The following is a 15,674-nucleotide window of genomic DNA, read 5'->3' as shown; positions in this document are numbered from 1 at the left end:
ACAACAATTAGATTTTTACAGCAGCAACACTGAACCCTGTAATATCAGCTTCAGTATTTATGTACAGCACGGTGAAAAAGTGTTGTCTCCTTCCTGATTTCTTATTTTTATGCATTATTGTCACACAGAAATGTTTCAGATCTTCAGACAAATTTTAACATTAGACAAAGATAACCTGAGTAAATACAAAATACTGCTTCAAAAACGCTGATGATTTTATTTTTTGCTTTATAGACCTTTATTTAGAGAGGTCAGTGGATAGAGTGGGTTATAGGGATGAGAGTGGGGGTGAGACGTGCAGGAAAGGAGCTGCAGGCCAGACTTGATGCTGTACATGAGGTGCAACCTAACCTTTAGGCCACTAGACTTCATCTGCACAAGGGCCAGCCTTTATTTAGGATGGGTTGGTGTTGGTTTTGGGTTATGATTGCTATATTTTAGCCAGGTAAATCTGATCTCACTGACGCTAACATGCTGTGCCATGATCAGTAAAGAGCCTGTGCAACAAATGGCAGTGTTTTTATGGCCAATGGATTTTCAGTTTAAGATGAAAAAGCCAGAATCAAAGAACGCGCTGTTTCCCAATTACCCTTAAAAACGTAGGTGAAAAAACAAAACCAAACCTACCTTTGTGGTCAGTGTATTTACTGGCAGTTTGATTTCCTGTTTGAAAACATCCCAGACATCAGGAGAACACTTGTTTTGTCCTTTTTGACAGAAATTGGAAAAAAAATGTAGCCATTTTTTCTGTTTTTGTTTCTGAAAAAAAATTTAAAAAAACATGAAAAATGGAAAAAATGAGCCATTTCCAGTTTTTCATTTCAGTCACACAAAAAAAAAAAGAAAAAGAAAAACAAGAAAACAGGATTTTAAAAATGGGTTTCATTTTTGTTTTGTTTTGTTTTGTTTTGTTTTTTCGAATCAGTTATTTAGTTTTCTTGTTTCAGTGAAATACTTGAGAAAAAGGAAATCATGTGACTCACTGGAAAAGGTGAACATTTCAAAATAAAAGCGCTCATTTCAAAATTTTAGCTAACAGCCATCCACTGTTTCCAGTGTAATTATAGGCCTTTTTACTCTATGTATTAAAAAACCATTAAAATGTGTCTTTAATTTATTAATTAGTTAATTTATTTCAGACAATAATGAATGAACCATATCATCAAATAATACAACCATGACTAGTAAATTTGACTGCAGCTGTGGACATGGATAAATATCTCAAGCAGTTCATGCTTAGTTATTAATGTTAATTTATTTTCCTCCTAAAACTAATATGGTCCTTTTAATTACTAGCACTTTTACCACTGACATTGTTTTTAACACACTCTATAGAGCAGATAGGTCTACAGCAATATTAGACTGTGAAACATGGTGGATGGCTATGTAGGCTGAAATTTTTGTCATGAGGGCTTTTATTTTGAAAAGTTCACCTTTCCCATTGGGTAACATGATTTCCTTTTTCCTTAAATATTTCATTTAAACAAGAAAACAAAAGAAATAAAATTAAATTAAAAAAAAAAACAGGACCCATTTTGTGAAAACTCTTTTCCTTTTATTGTTTTGGCTGAAATGAAAAATGGGAAAATGGTTCATTTTAATTTTTTTCAGAAATTAAAAAGCAAGGAGTCTGCTCGTTCTTTATTTATTTATTTTCATTTTTTGCCCATAATGAAAAAAATGGAATAATCAGTGTTTCTCCTGATTTCGGAGGCGGGGTTCAAACAGGAAATGGAATTGTCAGAAAACACGTTGACCCTTCGGCCCTTTCAGGCAGTTCATATTAAAATGACAACAAAACAAACTGGAAAACCAGCAGTTTTTTTTCTGCTTCCCCCTTTTTTGTTATCAAAAAGAAGTGAATGATTTACACGGAGTAAAATTTGAAAAGGGAAAATACAAATGCAGTTTGAAAAGGCTCTCCTTTTTCCAGCTGTGCTCATAAGCAGGACGCCGCGCTTTATGAGAAGATACATGAGAAAGTGAAGGCTGTAGGAGCTGAATTTGTCGGTGGAAATGAATCATTTTCAGTGGATATCTTCATTATAACAAGACTGGTCTACCTAAGCATTTTTGTGTCTGTATGTGCTGTGAATTTCACAGCCGTACTCCGATGGAGAGGGCTTGACATTTATTCCTGTCAACTAGCCAAATGTGGGTAGATTTCAGCCGTGGTGGGTAACAGAGTGAATTTAACTAGCCACCTTGACCACTGGAGTCTATCAGCGTCATAACCTGTTTCACTTTAACCGTACACATCTATCAGCACCGGTGTTTATGAGTTAGATGGTTGTTAAAATGAGGCCGATCTGCAGATACAAGGGTCCAATTCCCCCCAAAATAAGTGCACAATGGCTCAGTCTCTTTAACACAAGCATCCGGCACATGATTGGATAAATGATCATATCTGATACGAGCTACTATTCATACCTCAGTGTCCCTGTGTGTATTTCTATAGATGTGTGTGTGCTGCCGGAGATAAACTGATATCAAATATATCTCTGCTGCCTTCAGCTGAACACGTATGATGTGACCGTGCATGCGTGTCACTGTGTTATATATATGTGTTTACATATCCAGAGCTCCTCACGACTCCTGAAAGTCGGCTCTCTGCAGAAGCTCTGACTCACTGCTTCTTGCCCAGGAGCTAGCCCAAAGGATTGTGGGAAATAAAAATCAGTGGGCAAGGAGAGAGGAGGAGATTTAGGTCACCAGCAGGACGGCACACACCAGCACGCCGCTGATGCTGAACTCACTGCCCCCCCTCCCCTTCCTTTATCACTGCTCACTTCATGAAATATACAGAATTTAATTATTATTTTTGCTGAATTTCTCTTTTTGCTCCTGTCTCTGTCTTTGTCATCACTTTTCTCTCTTCACTTCCTTGTTCCTGTTATAAATATCCTGTTGATCACATCCAGCTGGAGTCTTTGTGAGTGAGCTTCAGGTTCTAATTATCCAGGGATCAGGTATTCACCAACTCTGCAGGTGAGTGGCAGAAACCATGGCAATAAGGGGCGGGGCTTTATCTCATGGATGATGGATGACATTTTCCATCCCTGACTGAGCCATAGTACATCTTTGATAGTCATTTTCACAGACTATAAGGTGAAATAATATAGGAGAGTGGGATATTACTGCACAACTGTTAGTTTTGGCCATGGACAAGTAAGTGATTGCAGAAATATTCACCCCCTTTAAAGTGACTGATTACTTCAACAGAGGTCCAGACAGTTGGTGCTAGTAGTGTCACAATTAGTGAAACAGGGATCATCTGAAAGCAGGGAATGTGACTTAAGTGATGGTAGTATAAAGACACCTGTGTCTGGAAGGTCGAGTTGCGGGTTAATCAGTATTCCTGGCTACCACTACACCAAAGGAACACTCTAAGCAACTCAGAGAAAAGGTTATTGAAAGGTATAAGACAGGGGATGGATACAAAAAAATCCAAGGTGCTGAACATCCCCAGCATTCAGTTATTAAGAGATGGAAGGAATTTTGAATATGTGTAAATCTGCTTACATTAAGCCGTCCTCACAAACAAAAAAGTTTTAAAAATCTCATAAATCTGGACTAGAGTTCACCAAAAGGCATGTTGGAGACTCCATGGTCAAGTGGGAGAAAGATTTTGGTCTGATGGGACCAAAATGATGCTTTTTGGCCATAAGACATGCCGCTGTGTTTGGCGGACATCGCCACAAACACGCCATCCCCACTGAGGTGGCAGCATCATGCTGAGGGGATTCTTCTCAGCAGCCGGCCCTGGAAGGCTCGCATAGAGGGTCAGATGAATTTGGCAAAATAGAGGAACATCCTGGAGGCTATCTTATTCAGTCTGCAAAAGAACTACAGCTTGGGAGAGGATTTATTTTCCAGAAAGACAAAGACCTGAAGCCTCCAGAGAAAGCTACACAGAAATGGTTTAAAGACAACAAGCTGAATCTTCTGGAGTGGCCGAGTCAAAGCCCTCAATCCAGTAGAGAACTTGTGGGTGGACTTGAAAAGGAACTCCATGTACCTTTTGGTGCCGTTTTGTTCCAGCACTGATGAATGTATGCTGATTATACTCAAACTGATTAAGATATGTTTAAAAATCAGTCTGCATGGTCCCATGATGAGGCAGTCTCTTTCATGCCTTCCTTATCACATTCTAGCCTACATACTCATACAGTCTTTGGAAGACTGCAGGATGTAAAGCTCGACTTTATTAATAGATTCATATCATGCCACTTCAGAGGTGCTCATTAACAGCAGACAGATGGATCCAGGGACTGCATGAAAATGATATGTGGTGGTAGGATGTCAGAGAAGAGACTATGGCAAATGGCAAAAATGGGCAGGAAAAAGTAAAAAAAAAAGTGCCAAAATGTGGAGAATTGTCTAAATGGGGCACAAATTGGTGTAAAAATTGCCCAAAACAGGCAGAAAAAAGCAAAGAGGGTTTGGAAAGTGGCCAAAAAAATCTCAAAAGAGGAAAATGTGCACAAAAAGCTGTTAAAAGGGGATAAAAAGAGACAAAAAAGGGTTTTAATTGGCAAAAATGTGTTAAAAGGACCAATAATTAGCTTTAAAAGTGGTAAAAGGGGGTTGAATTGGCAAAAATGGGCAGAAAATTGGTAAAGAGAGTTTGAAAAGAAGCCAAAAAAGTCTCAAAAGGGCAAAAATGGGCTTAAAAAGTAGTAAAAAGGGGTTAAAATTGCAAAAACACACAGAAAATGTGGTAAATGGGTTTGAAAAGAGGCCAAAACATGTCTCAAAAGGGAAAAAATATCGTAAAAATTAAAGAAAAGGGTGCCAAAAACAGGCAAGTAAAGTGATGAAAAAGAGTTAAAAGGTGGCAAAAATGTGTCATAAATGGCCAAGTCTGTTCAAAATGGCAAAATGGGCAGAAAAAAAGTAAATAAAAGGATGTTAAAAAGGCTTACATTTTAAAAAGGGGAAAAAATTACCAAAAAAAAAAAAAAAAATGGGCAAAAAACAGGCAGGAGGAAGGAAAGGGGGTTTAAAATGTGACCCAAAAAATTTCTCAAAAGGTGCAAAAAAGGGCAGAAAGTTTGTTGAAATGGGATCAAAAATAGGTAAAGGTTTAACAAAACGTGTTAATAAGGGCAAAAATTAGCACTAAAAGTGGTAAAAAAAAGGGGGGGGGGGGCTTAAATTGGTGAAAAATGGGCAGAAAAAGTGGCAAAGACAGAAAAGAGGCCAAAAAAATGTCTCAAAAGGGGCAAAAATGGTGGTGAAAAGGGGCTCAAAAGTGGCAAGGATCAGTTAATGGTGGCAAAAGCCAGGCAGAAAAAGTGGTGAAAAGAGGTTAAAGTTATAAATGGTAATATGGGCAGAAAGAAAGTAAACGAAAAGGGGTTAAAATGTGACAAAAATGTGTTAAAAGTATATAAAAAAATGATCAAAAGTGTCAAATAACAGTGGCAAAATGGGTAGAAAAAGTGGTTAAAAGTGGCACAAATAAATAATTTTAACATCAACACCTGATAATAGCTTGGCACACGTTTCAGATCCAGAATGAGGTAGCTGTTAGCTAGAATGCTAGCACCAATGCTACTGAGCCAGCACATACGCTCTGATCCTATCAGTAAATCATAACAGGGCAGGACCCTTTCTCTCACTTTAACTCTCTCTCTAATATGAATCCCATCATCCTCTGCTCTTCCCTCGTGTATATTCTTGTGTATGTACAGTGTCCTGTGGGCTGTTCCTCTGTCCATCATTAAGAAGCCATGATGATTGATGTGTGTGATCCCGCCTCCTCAACGACGAGCTACAAGGTTGGGAGTCATAAATGCAGACGCCCCACACAGCCGGGCACGCGTGTCTGTCTTTGTGTGGCGCAGACGGATATAAAGCACCTCTCAGCCGGCTGACCTCATACTCTCTCCATTCACTGATTGCCTTGGATTGATGAGGTGATCAATGACCTATTCCTGTCCGTCTCTGGAGGGAATACTGATTCACTCGGAGCTGCAGGGTTACGTTCAAGGACTGCCAAAGCTTTCATGGTCCAAACATTACTTTAGGAACATTAGGAGCCAAGAAAAAGATTTAATTAAAGCTGTTTTTGGATTATTTCCCCGAGGCTTAAAGAGACAGTTGGCTTTGGAGTATTTATGTAACCACCCTGTTAGCTTCCTATTGTATTTGTGTATTTGTATGTAGGTGTGAACATTTAAACCTGCCGTCTGTATGACTCATCTGTGTTCAGCTCACTTAAACTCGTGGGACTAAACCCCTTGTTGAAAGTGACGACATAGCTGCCTGTGACGCACTACCTTGACAACAGGTGTGTGTTGTTCCATTATTCATGGACTGCAGGGGTGTGTATGACTTGATTGGCATTTAACCCACATTACTTTGACATTATACCTTAATCCTACTCTGAATATAAAGAGCTTTTCCTCTCTGTCTCAGTCATCTCCTGCTATCGATGAATCAGCCAATTAGAGCCTGGAGCTGCCCGAGCGAAGATGTCAGCTGCTGATGTGAATTCACAGTGAAAGTGGGATGTGGAGTGAGAGTGGGAGATAAAGAGGCGACGTGACGCTTTTGAAGGTTTTTCTTAAATGTCATGTTTCACCACATAAAATAACACGCAGAAAGAGATCATGGGCTGGAGTCAGGTGTGAGCCACAGCATTGTTATGCAGCTTCTTTTCATTTATACATCCACATTCAAATACCCATCATTGTTTAGTTGCTGTTGAAGAGCCGCACTGCCCATTATCGACTGATTCATATAAAGATGATATTATCAGGGCTGCAAAGGTAGGGCTGGGCAATTAATCACAATTTTACTGTCACTGAAACAAGTATGTTTTTTTATGACACAAGCAATGCATAAACATATCTATATATGGGCGCTGTCAGACGCAATTTTTTGCTTTCCCTCATCAAACTCATCAAATACACAATCCAACAACTCCAAAATGCTCTCGTGGACAAGTCGTGACCTGCAAATTCACCACGCTTCCATAGGGTTAGCTGTAATTGGTATATCAGTCCTCCCAGATCTAGAAACAGCTTGCACCGACAACTAAAGGAAACGAACCTATTACTAAGACTATAGGAATTATGGCAATGGGCGAATTTGCCAAAATGTTTAAGTATCCCTTTAAAGAAGACACTTTTCTCGGTTGAGATGTGGCTTAGGAAAGGGTAAAAAATACACCCTGTCGCCCAGCCTCTCAGGATACCTTGTGTCGGAGTTGCATGTACCCCATGAACACAGTTTGATCATTTTTCAACTTAAAATCTCAAAAAAAAAAAAACTCACAAAATGAAAAAACTGACTTTCTGCAATGCATTTCAATGGACATCCGGGCAGAGGGTGTCCGAGTGTATTAGAATGGCTATATGCACTGTGACTGGCTCATCGCATTTGAGAGCAGGCCATAGGTCAACTGGTTGTCCAGTGAGGTCAGCAGAGGTGACGGCCATAGAGCAGGAGAAAGTTAGTACAACAAACATGGCAGCACCAGGGGAAGGACATTAGGAATGCAGGCAGGGCACGAATGAGATGGACATGACACATGAGGTTTGCAAGAAGTGCTACATGAAAATAAAATACTGCAAAATTACGACATGATTGAGGGCAGGACTAATGCTAAATTAGCAAAACAGTTTAAAAAATGTTATATCTGAATATATCGCGATATATGGTATCACAATATTCACTGTATTGCAAAATGTTTAAAATCACAAAAATATCGAATGGTGACCCAGGCATCGTGATAATATCGTATCGTGGGGCCACTAGTGATCCCACCCCTATACTCAGCAGTCACTGAGTCACTCTGATGACCACTTAACACTCACACACTTACTCTAATGAGCCCCATTATGCAAACTACTGCTTTAAGGATAAAGATAGTTAAGTTAATTAATGACTTAATCCTCTCATGGAACCTCAAAAGTAGTCAAATTTACTCTTTCTTGAGTGTTTTTATTACCAGCCACTGCCAGAGTTGGAGTTAAAACAGAGTAAATTCTGCTGGAGTAAAACTTTAACCACAGCCACTGAAGTTCCTGCTAAGCTAGCATCACTCATGGCCGGTCACAGCTGCAGCTTGTTAGCTGTCTCAGCTGCAGCTAATCCTTTGCAATCAAGACCTCCTCACCTGGTGATGAACCTTCAGGCATCTTTGTACTAAAGCTTCTGATCAGACAACGTGGCTCCTTTTCAACCTTTGATACTCTAGTGATTTTAGGTGAGGTTTTGCGTTGTCTAACTCCATTTTGTCCTCTTTTTGCAGTGTCTCCATCTCTCTGCCAGTGTTTATGCCAACCACCAGCCAGCTCACTATTATTTACACTGTTGTCCAATAAACTTCTTTAACCTTACTGCTTCATCTCATGCTCTGCTCCTGGGTCCTTGTCATAAGTTCATCCCAGTTGTTTCTGTAATATAAGAACACTATATCTAATATGTTTAAGCAAAAAAAAAAAAAACGCTCTTTTGTGGTCATGCCCTATAGGTGGAAAGACAGAATTATCTATTAAGAGGAAAATGTCGCTCTTTATAAATAGGAAGATCAATCTATTTAGAATAAGATACAGTTCTGCACAAGTGTTACCCGATTGTAAATGGAGGAGAAATCGTACTGGGGTGTGGAAAACATTTCTAAAGAGAATGAAAAACAGCTCTGAAAGGACTAAATATCACTTTATATTGAGAAAAAAGCTCAATATTGAGTAAACTAAGGTCTGTATTACTCTGTGATGAGCACAGTTGCTGTAGAGTTGTTTTAATTTGGTTCATTATGGAGCACATGAACATTATTTAGAGTTAAATAAAAACACTTTTTAGAGTAAAGATAACTCTGAGAACATTACTCTGCAGAGTAAATTTTACTCCAAATAGACTGGGACCAAATGTTATTTTTTTAGAGTAAAATTTTATTCAATGTGAGTAGAATTTACTCAGGTAAATTTACTGTGAATGGTGTTCACTTAGAAATACTGATTCCAGCTAACTTCCAGCTGATCAGGAAGTAGGCAAAGAGGAAGAGCTGAGGCAGGCTTGGTTTCTGAAACACTTTATCCAGTTAGTGATCTTATAAGCATACTCAACACAAAAACACGAACAGAACCAGTAGTTTAAAGTCAGCATTTGGATAAAGCCAATATGGCGCCTGGCCTTCTGCTTAACAGCAATGACACAATTGTGCATGATTTAAATATGGACCAAATGAAGATTTAGAGAGTTTTGGAGTCAGCCTCTAGTGGACACTGGAGGAACTACACAGATTTGCACTTCTGCAGTGGATTCACTTTCTAACACTGAAGGTTGCCGCTTGGTTTTAGTTGTTTTCGGATAGCTTTGACCTGCCGAGCCAACCTCCCTATAACTATCTGCTGCAAACAGACACAAGTGATATTGATCTTTTTCCAAGTCTCTGCAAGAAAACAACCTTGTGTCCCAAATTGTTGAGTATTTATTTGCATAATTCATTCAGTAAATCTCATCCATTAATGAAGGCCCTCTGCCGTTTGAAACTCAGGTTTTACTGTAGGTGAGTTTTTCTCCACAAATATCCTCCAGCAGTGTGTGTGCGTGTGTGTTTTCCTTTCTGGCAGCAGTCTGTGCAGAGTACATTGTAGAAAACCTCCCTAATTAACAGGAGCAGCCTCCATTGAACACAAAGAAAAACACTGGTATCCTCACAGGAATAGAAACTTCAGAGGAAGAAGACATCAGAGAGCTGTCACACTGTCTGAGAAATGGAAGTGCCAAGTAAGAAAAGTAGGAATAACTCAAATCAGGTGGCTTTGTTGGATGTAGAACTATGTTTTTCTTGTGTTTGTTTGCCAGTAGATCTGTCTTGGTTTGACGTACTGGTACGGCTTTCATTTGCTGGGAGATCATGCTGCTGTTACATCAATCAGACACTGTACTTGTGGCTTTGGAGATCGGCTTCCAGACACTGACCGGTAAATCCTATTAAGTCATGTTACCTGTTAGAGCCTCCTTCCCACGCCCTTCACCCACGCAGCACAACAACCGCCTTCAAGAAAGTCCAACAAACACTCAATTCAGATCTGACTCACAGTCTGGAAATTCAAACATTTTCCCTTAGAACATTTAATCTCAGGATGAGAGTTGTAACAGCTCTTTGCAATACTATTTTTAAAAGAATGAAAAATATGAACAACTTAAAACGATTAGACAAAAATTAATTTTGAAAAATAGATTTTTGTAACCAGCAGCAAAAATCTGGTCAAGAAAATACATGCAAAAATTCACTAGTAACTATGCTGTCTCAAAATTGGACAATAGTGATCACATACGTAGGTGTAGTTTTGAAGAAGCTACAATATTGTACAAAGTCACTGCAGCCTCACAAGTGATTTGACTGCAGTGACCTTTGACCTCTAAAATCAAGTGGGTTCACTTAAAGTCCATGTGTAGGTTTGTGCCAAAATTTGTCAAAAATCCCCCACTTCATTCTTAAATTTATATGCTCACAAGATTTGAAATCACATGGCTTTTGAAATAAGATCTGATTAAAATTCAGTTTTTGGTTAAGGTAGGGGTTAGGATACCAAAAGTTGAAAGTTAAAAACCTGACCTCCAAAACCTGATTAGAAAATTGTTTAAAAAAAAAAAAAAAAAAAAAAAAAAAAGTTAATGGTCTGCTAACAGGAAAAAAGCTTGTCCTACATGAAAACATTCCAGTGCAGCTAGCATAGCTCACATAGCCCTATTTGCTAAATAAACTACGCAGATACAAGAGTTGTGTAGCAAACGTAGCTAAAGCTAAGCTTACAAAGCAGCCATGTAAGCTACGTATCTTCATTATCTGCCTATGTGAGTTAGCTTTAGCTATGTTTGCTAAAGCTCACTTTGCTAAAGCTAACTTGGCTACAGATAAAGTAGCTAAGTTCACAAAGCAGTTACATAAGCTACGTAGATAAGTTATCAATGTAGCTATGTTACCTTTAGCAATGTTTACTTAAGCTCATGTTGCTTCAGCTAACAATGGCTAAGTTTGCCCTTTGTTGCCCATTTTTGCTCTTTCTGCTGCTTGTGGCCCATTTTTCCATCACTTTTAACCAATTTTTAACCACTTTCATGCCATTTGTCCAAGTTTTTTCCAATTGTTTTTGCTACTTTTTGCCCTTTTCACAATTTGAAATCATTTTTGTCACTTTTTAGCTGCATTTTTCTTACCCTTTTTGTCCATTTTGCCACTTTTTTGCTACTTGGCAGTGATTTTTGCCACTCTTAACCCATTTCATGCAGTTTTTTTCTCAATTTCCACCTTAAACCCATTTTTGCCCTCTTTCGACCATTTTCAACACTTTTGACTTTAAACCCATTTTTTCCTAATCTTTGCCTTTTTTGACAGTTTATTCAGTTTTTTCCACTTTTCACCCATTTCCTTGTCTCTAACAATTCTTCAATTCTTTTCCATTAAAGATGCCTCCATTTCTTCTAATTTATTTATATAGGCATCCTGACATTTGTGAACAATACTGCTTAGCTATGAAGTATTAAATTACGTACTTTTCCTAATCGTCTGCCCATCCACTGAGTTAATATTACAGATTAAAAGGTAATCTTTTTTTCAGAAATGGGTTTCACATTTCTAAAAAAGGCTATATCATGTTAAAACACAAATGAATGAAAATCATTTTTGTGTCTTTGTTAAAAGTGTTTTTTATTCAGGATAAAAAGAAATGATGGTTATCTCCATGGGCCCCCAGCTTGGCTGAGCCTCCTCTTTCTCCCCCCTTGACTGACAGAACGTGAGACAAGTATCATGGTGTGTCTCGTATTGTGAGTTGGGTGTCACTAAATCTGTACTGAAGACCTTATTTGACCAGTCAGACTCCTATGTGACTCCTTTTAAATGCCCAGTTGACATGATGAAGAGGTGATTTCAACACAAGTGGCGTTTAATCCACCAAAACAATCCCACCATGTAAAGCTCAATAAAGCTGTTATCAAATGTTGGCCGATGTCCAATCCTTGGTTAACAAATATAAAAAAAACTCATCTTTTTGTTGTTTCAAAGCTCACTAAGTCTCCTGGACTCTGCTTATTTGTGTCTTTGTCTTTGTGGCTGTGTATTAGTGTGAAACAAAAAAGCGACTTGTATAACTGTGGCATTGTCAAGTCTCTGAATCAGACGCCTTTTGTGTCCTCGGGGAGAGAGAAACATTACTCACACTCACGGAGGGGAGCTGTGAGAGAGAAATCCAGCCTGTTTTCACACTGCAGAGAAGTCATATATGTTTGCAGTGACATTTTCCAGACTTGTTTGTGTTTGCTGGTTTTAACAGATGCTAGAGTTAGAGTCCTCTGGGGATGATTCTGAGGGTAAAACCAAGTCTGACGAAGCATGAATAATTGATTTTGGCGCCTTTTTCTGCTTCTTCGTTTCGCTTTCATTTGATATCTAGTGTGTTAACTTCCTGGTCTTGTATTGCAGAGAGTTACAGCAGGACGTCATATAAAGAAAACAGCTTAAAGTGTGGAGCAGTGTGTGATTGGCCAATCTCTCAGAAGTAAAGAGGATTACAGGAACCTGTGTGTCTTTGTCTGTGCCAGAGCTTGTGTTTGCACTCAAACCTGCCTACCCACGTGCCCGAGCGCGTCCATGTAGATACCAGATAGTAAGATGGAGTAAAGGAGAGGAAGCTGTGACTTTAAAGGTATTTTTAGTGCTGAGAGTCTCACTGGTCAGGAGAAGTTGGCGTTGAGGTGGGGTGGGGGGGTATTAGACGCGTGCCAGGTTGCTAATAGGGATGAGAGGAGCTCAGCCCTAATGGAAATTAAACTTCACTTTGTGAGTACAGCCTCACCTGGGAGCTACCTCACCTGACTTCAGGATACACACATTAAAACACCAAAATAAAGGTAGGTAGCTTTTTATTCCCTTAATTTTCAGGGGGTAGCCACTTACTCTCTACAAAGAAGACAGAATTATGGCTTAAAGCTCTCATAGGAAGGTTCTGGAAGCATACTTAAGAGCAGGAACAAGAGCTGGTACATCTCAAAAGTTTCATTCGTCTTCTGTTAATTGTCTTATCTTTAGACAAACAACTTTTATCAGCAGGAAGACAGCATTAGTACCTTAAAAGTTGAGTTTCCTTCAGCAAAATAAGCACTTTTGTTTGGTGTCTTTGCCCCTTACCCTAGCTATGTATTCAAATTTAATGAACACAGAGCAGCGTGTGATATCTGGTTACCAGACTCATGTTACGTTGACTGAGCTACAAGGCACACAAACTTTAACTGTGAATGTCTAGGGGAAAAAAAAAATGATATTAAATGAAGGTCAATAAATACGTACAAGACAATAAATATGCATATTTCCCAAGTGTTTCCAACAGAGCAAGGAATTTCTAACACAGCTTTGCCAAACATCCTGGTTTTATTTTGGACGCTTATATTATATTAGAGAAAGCATCGTGGCAAAGACATAAGAAATCAGTTTATAATTTTTTGAGCAAACACAAGATACCTGTGCTCCAAAGAAAGGAGAAGCATCCAGTGTAGAAATCTTTAAACCCAGTTAAATCCTTACTATTTGCCTCCCCTGGGCTGGTGCTCTACCTCCCCCTTCTACATACCCTACCACGACTCCAACTACACCGAGACTACTGTTCTCGTCTCTAGCAAGACACATGAGGTGCCCTGACTGCCCTGGACTGGGCTAACGCTCTATCTCCCCCTTCTACCGACCAAGACTCCAACTACAACATTGCTACTATTCCTATCACCAACATGACACATGAAATTGCAAAATCTACTGAGGAGATACTGAGGAAAGAGAGACAGCTTAGCAAGAGGTTGGGGGAGGCAGGGCTAGGATGAGGTGCCCTGAAAGGGGCTGGTGTTCACCCCTGCCAGGCTAGGCTGAAACTCTACCTTCCCCTTCTACCTACCCTAGCACAACCCACAACAACACCTTCATCAGACCCTGACTTAGCAAGAGAGTTGGGGAGACAGTGCTAGGGCAAGTTGCCCTGACTGCGCTGGACTGGGGCGACGCGCTACCTCCCCCTTCTACCTACCCTACCTCGACTCCCATCTACAACATCACTACTATTCCTATCCCCAACACGACAGATGAAACTGCAAAAGCTACACAAGAGATACTGAGGAGAGAGAGCTGAATAAAAATTATTGCTGCTTGCAAAGCATGAGAAAACTAGGGCTGCAAGCAGTACTGAAGGGCCCTTGCACCCTGGCGCACGTCGGAGTGTGCCGCAACTGCCTGTGTGTGGCAACGGTGAGGTGTAACCAAACCCTTGCATTGTGTTGCTGGCAGAGTGACAAAGGTGGAAGCTAATATGTAGAAGTGATCAGGAAAGGACTTTTTATCATGTAAAATAAAAAAAAAATAGAACAGATATTTTATGTCGAAGGTGCTACTGGTGTGTTACAGTAGGGGGCGCTACAGCAAAACCATGAAATTAACATTGAAATTTGTAGAGAGGCAGACCATGATCATATGTTAGATTTGAAAGCAATCGGATGTTTCATATGAGAGTTACACCCACTTCCTGTCTGATGGCAAAGGATCAATATGGCTACCATGGCCACTGGGGCATCCATAAATGAAACATATCAATGTTGGGACTGATACTGAGGACATCAGGTCAGAATCAGAGCATGATAGGTTCAACATAGTAAGAATAATACAGAAATGACCCACTTCCTGTCCAGTGGCGAAGGATCAAAATGGCTCCCATGGCCACTGGGGCATCCGTTCATGATACATGTAAATGTTGGGACTGATACTGAGGACTTTAGGTGAAAACCAGAGCATGATAGATTCAACACAGTAAAAGGAATGCAGAAATTAGCCATTTACGTCACTTCCTGTTGGCAATAGAGGGTGCTATGATGAGCTGTTTTCATGTGGGTGCGTTCAGTGTGATACTGTTGTGTTGCGTTAACACATATAAGGCCATAGAATGATCTCTTCCAAAGTTACATTAATTGTCCAAAAAGAGTCCTTCTTTTTAAAAAAAAATTCCAGTGAAGCAGGTAGACTTGCTGTTGGGATTTTGGCATGGGTCCAAGAGGCTTTTTTGTAGGTGTGGTCATGGTGCATGTCCTGACCAAAAATCATGTGCCTCAGTTCAATGGTGTTTGGGGACTGATTTTTTAAAGTAAGAAAAGAGGAAAACGTGACAAATCAAATTTTGTTTTGTCAGAAGGGGGCGCTGTTATGAATTTTTGATGTTGGTGCATGATTTGATAGAGACTCCATGTGTGTTCATCTGTGTGAAGTTTGGTGATGATTGGTGTAAGCACTGAAGAGTTGTCGGTTTTACATCATGTTTAATGATAAATTTGTGAAAAAAAAAGTTGTTTTTCAAGTTTGGGCCCTCATCACGACCCCCTGTGAAAACTCCTGCCGTTGATAACTTAAAGTGTCCATCTTGTCTAGTTTGAGGAAAACCCATTCTGGAGTCAAGGAGATAAGTCCCCTGTGACTAGTTCGATCAACTGCAAGGACAGTAAAAGTGCTGAAAATTGCCAAATTTGGGCACAAAATGGCAATGATCTCATTTCCTGTGCATTTTAGAGGATGGTCCCAAGAGGATTTTTTGTTCGCCTAGTCATGATACATATGTGTGGTGATTTTCATGCACGTCCCTCAAACTTGTGGGCAGGGCTCTTGAATACCAGGTTTTGGGGCCCTT

The sequence above is a fragment of the Cheilinus undulatus genome, linkage group 23 (genome assembly GCF_018320785.1).
Source record: "Cheilinus undulatus linkage group 23, ASM1832078v1, whole genome shotgun sequence".
Taxonomy (NCBI): Eukaryota; Metazoa; Chordata; class Actinopteri; order Labriformes; family Labridae; genus Cheilinus; species Cheilinus undulatus.
This window is presented reverse-complemented; position numbering follows the sequence as displayed.